The following is a 5,026-nucleotide window of genomic DNA, read 5'->3' as shown; positions in this document are numbered from 1 at the left end:
AAAAAAAGCAATCAATTCTGTTTCTCAGACTCCATCTAGTTGAATCTCAGGCATGTTTGTGAGCTTCTGTCTATCCCAGGGTACAGCACACGCCAAGGGAACCAGTGTAAGTTAGAACATTCAGACATGGGCTCTCTGAGCTCCAAGGCACACAGCTCACACCTGAGGCACCCTGAGCCTGTGTCCATGTGCACTTGAAGGTGGTGGCTCTGCTACTTCTTTGCCTGCCTGAGGTTTAATCATCTTTCCCTCCGGGCTTTTTATTAGCCCCCAACTCCAGGCCATTCTTTGGAGAACTGACCACCTCTCTAAACATTCATTATGTAATGACCAGGGAACTCAGAGGTCCTTGTACTATGGCAGAAATTGCAGGACCTTTGCTGTCTTCTCTGTCTTGGAGAAACTAAACCTCTCTTAGATTCAGCCACTCCCTAGTCCAGGCACTGTGCTATATTTTGTCTGCTTTTATCATGAAGCTATAGGGTATCTCTTTGCTAAACCCTTAACCTTTACTGGACTCTCATTTCTGCAAGTCTCAATGGAAAAACTTAGCTGCGAAACCAGTTAAATTTTTTTCTTCCAACTTAACCTTTTTAGAAAAGAACATTTTGACTCTGTCCTCTATATTACCAGGGGAGAGAGTGAAGATTTTTCCCCACAACCAGATGGCAGGACCCTACTCTATAAATAGAGGTGCCTTCATCAGGATGGGGACTCTGAACAGTGCCTGGGAGGTCTTTTAAAAGACGTGCGTCTTTTGTGTCTCCACAAATTCATCCGTGCCTGTTTGGACTGAAGGAGAGCAGTGACGTCATTGCCATGCCTGCAGACTGGAAGCAGAAGAGCAGACTTCTCTGCCGCTCTCTTTAGGTTTTTGCTTCAAGATTAAAAGCTATAAATCAGAATATGAATTCCAGGAAGCAGACTGACTGACTCCAAATTCTTTACTGTTCTGAAGCAGCCAGTTTAAGCAAACTCAAACTTCAGGGTGAAAGTGCATTTAATCACTTAGCAGTAAGGTGTCAGCATGAATATAACTCCCGTTGTTGTGCAGCTTTCTTTTAATAAATTTTCATGTTCTTGATTAGAAGGTGTCAGTGGGGTGGGGGAAGTGGTGATTAACAGCCAAGGATTTCAATCTGAATTATTTATTAATTGGAAAAAGTGGTTATGAATTATGAGACTAAAAGCAACCAGGCAAAGTTTGAATTATTCTAGTTACTAAAGAATAACTGATAAATCATCAGTGTGCAATGGCTCTCAAACTTCCATCTCTAGCCCAGACGTCTGTGCCCAAATCTAGACTCACATGTACAATTTCCAGCCTTCATTCCGTCTTGTAGGTCAGCGCAGTTCAACATGCCTAAAGCTGTACTCACCCTCCTCAGAAACCCATCTCAGGGGAAAGCAACACTGTCCTTGCAGTTGACTGGCCAAAGCAATTTGCCATCCTTAACTCCTCCCACTTCTTCACAGTCTACAATTATACTTGTGAGGTCATCAGACTGAGCTGGCTCCAGAATCTTATGTTGCTAATAAGCAAACCCAAACCCAACTCCATGTAAACAATAAAACAAAACTCAAGGTTAACCAATCAGAAACCACCAACGAACCTCCAGCTAGGAACTTGATACTTTAACCAATCAAATATTTTATTTGTCTTGTTTCCTCTAACGCCTCCTAAGAAGGTTCCCCTAGGTCCCCTCAGTGAAGCCCTGAACTACTTGCAGTCAGATGCTGCTTGATTCATGAATCACTGTTTGTGCAAATAAACTTGTTAAAATTTTAATATGCCTAAGATTACCTTTTAACATACCCCATGTGCAATCTGCAAGAAATTCCTGTGGAATTTGCCTTCAAACTAGATCCACGCGCTGACTCTTAACACCTCTCTGATCCAAGCTGCTATCATCTCTCAACTGAATTGCTGCAGTGGCTTCCTAACTAGTCTTCTTGCTTCTACTGTTGCTTTCCCACAGTCTGTCCTCAGATGGCAACCCAGAATGACCTAAAACTGTAAATCAGATCATGCCCTCCTCCACTGAAAACCCTCAAAGTCTCATTTTACTCAGAGTAACAGCCAGTGACCCCACAGTGGCCTAGAAAACATCATCTGACTTGGCCCGTTTCTGATCTCATGCCTACCATTCTTCTACCTTGTTCACAATCTTTGCCAGCCAAAGCTCCCTTGTTTTTCAAAATATTCAAGACATATCCCATTCTTGTGGCTTTTGCCACAAGGTTCCCTCAGCCTTCAGGGCTGTTCCTCTGTAACTCCATGGCCAACTCCTCCCTGAATTTCAATTCTGCCAAATCTCAGTTGTACCCCTGAGGCCTACTCTGAATATTCCTCTTAAAATCACACCTCACCTCAATACACCTGACACCTCCCTTTTTATCTTATTCCATGCTTCCTTTTTGTATGTAACTTACTGCCTCCTAACACATCAAATACTTTATTTATGAATTGTATTATTATGTAGCCTCTGTTTTTCCTAAAATGTAAGCTCTGTGAGAGTGTTGAATTTTGTCCACTTTGCCCACTGATGTAAGTCAGGCACCCAGGACATGTCTAGAGTGAAATGGTTGCTTCATACATACTTAATTGAATGAACTTGGGCAAGTTACTTGTTCTCTTAAGTTCAGTTTCCAAACTTGGAATGAATTAAAGAAGGAAAAGCATCACCATCCCTCATCATTTTGTTATTATTATTAACCCTGCTCTAAATTAAGTTATTGCATATAATCATCAAAATTCCCATATTGCACAATTCAAAGCTCATTAGAATTTCACCCAAAGTGGGATAAATAAATAGGCTCTGAGTGTCTTCTTTTATAGTAAAATGAATATGCTTTTTTACCATGCAAGAGGGTTTTGTGGTTTCTGTTTTACTTTAATTTTAATTTCTTGTCCTAAGGAATTCTAAAATGCATTTTCTAGGTCATAGCTATATTTAGATAATTGACTTTATTAGGGAAGTGACATATGGTGAGATGTGGCCATACTCACTTTTAGATCCTTCCTGACCATGGCTGAGCTCAGCAGATTAAATAAGCCTTGACTGATGAAGCCATCCCTGCCTTCTCTGACTACAGATGGAAAACGGTTTTAATAAGATACCCAATTCTAATAAAAAGGTACTACCAATCCTTATAAAACCTCCATTTATGTTTTGTAAATTATTTTTTCCTAAATAAAATGTCTTACATGAAGAGAGTGAAAAGTGTGTTTACTAAAATACACTGGTATTTCTGCAGAGTTGCAACATAATCCTTTAGGAATAGATGGAAATGTTTCCAGTTCATATAAATCCTTCTGACAGGTAAAAAAGAAAGCCAATATTTCTAATCTTGACTCTCTTAAAATATAGTTATTTGAATCATCCATATTTTAGCTCCTAAGGTGTGATGTGTTTATTTAACTTAGAGATTTACTTTGCCATTGACTTCAAATCTCAAGGGAGTATTTATAAATACTATTCAGACTAGTTGGACAAGCCTAGTCAATTCTCATTTTCTATTTACATGTAAGTTCTACCATGGGTATAAAAGTTAGTCAATAACATGATATGTAAATAGAATAAACAGTATTCTCTTTGTGCCAAAAAGGAAAATATTGGCTCCTTTTTTATAATCTACAATTAATACTAAGTATTTTTAAAACATGAAAATTAAATTTATTTCAGATTTAATTCACTGAATCTTGTCATGCTTACTAATAAAACAAATATTTTTCTATTATGATATAGTTAAACATCAGTTAACTAAACCAGTTAATCTGAGCCTTCAATTTATAAATGCATTTTTAATTCTTTTTAAAACCAATAAGAAAACCACACAATATTTATTATATTTTTATCTTTAAATTAAATTAAATTAAATTTTTTTTGAGACAAAGTTTCACTCTGTCGCCCAGGCTGGAGTGCAATGGCATCATCATGGCTCACTGCCACCCTGACCTCCTGGATTCAATTGATCCTCTCATCTCAGCCTCCTGAGTAGCTGGAACTACAAGCGCACACCACCACACTTGTCTAATTTTTCTATTTTTTGTAGAGATGGAGTTTCCCTATGTTACCCAGACTGGTCTTGAACTCCTGGGCTCAAGTGATCCTCCTGCCTTGGCATCTCAAAGTGCTGGGATTACAGGAATAAGCCACTGCACCTGACCCTTATTTTATATATATATTAAAATCTATATATCTATATCTCTCTGATTTTAATATATAGAGAGATATATAGATATATACATATTTTTTTGAGACAGAGTCTGACTCTTGTCGCCCAGGCTAGAGTGTAATGGTGTGATCTCAGCTCACTGCAACGTTATTATATTTTTAAAAATCCATTTGTTTTTAGGTCATTTTCTGAAATAAGTACATGACATGATTTGACTGTGTCCCCACCCAAATCTCATCTTGAAATGTGGCTCCCATAATCCCTACCTGTCATGGAGGGATCTGGTGGAAGGTAATTGAATCACGGGGATGGGATTTTTCCCAAGCTGTTCTTTCGATAGTGAATAAGTCTCATGAGAGCTGATGTTCTTATAAAGGGCAGTTCCCCTGCACTCTCTCTTGCCTGCCAACATGTAAGACATGTCTTTGCTCCCCCTTTCCCTTCCACCATGATTGTGAGGCCTCCCCAGCCATGCAGAACTGTCAGTCCATTAAACATCTTTTTCTTTATAAATCACCCAGTCTCAGGTATTTTTTCATAGCATTATGAAAATGGACTAATTCTCTACTTCTCCCATGTTCTGTGTTAACAGACACTGCTATAAGGTTTTGAATGATGGTGTGTAGCCTGAGAAATATTCAGACATAACAATTTAATTTTATTTTAAAACTTAAGCTCGCATTTTTTAGGAAGATCTTCTAAGTGGTAAATGTTAATCCTTAGGCAACTAACTATAATATATATATAGAACATCAAATTTCTTAACTTTTTATTGATATTTAAAAATTCCATTCTGAAAAAAGCAAACTGTAAATAAAAAGGTCAAATCCTCATAGGAAAGAGAATA

This window comes from Cebus imitator, unplaced genomic scaffold (genome assembly GCF_001604975.1).
Source record: "Cebus imitator isolate Cc_AM_T3 unplaced genomic scaffold, Cebus_imitator-1.0 Scaffold57, whole genome shotgun sequence".
NCBI classification, from domain to species: Eukaryota; Metazoa; Chordata; class Mammalia; order Primates; family Cebidae; genus Cebus; species Cebus imitator.
The sequence above is the reverse complement of the archived record's forward strand: the minus strand, read 5'-3'. Positions refer to the sequence as shown.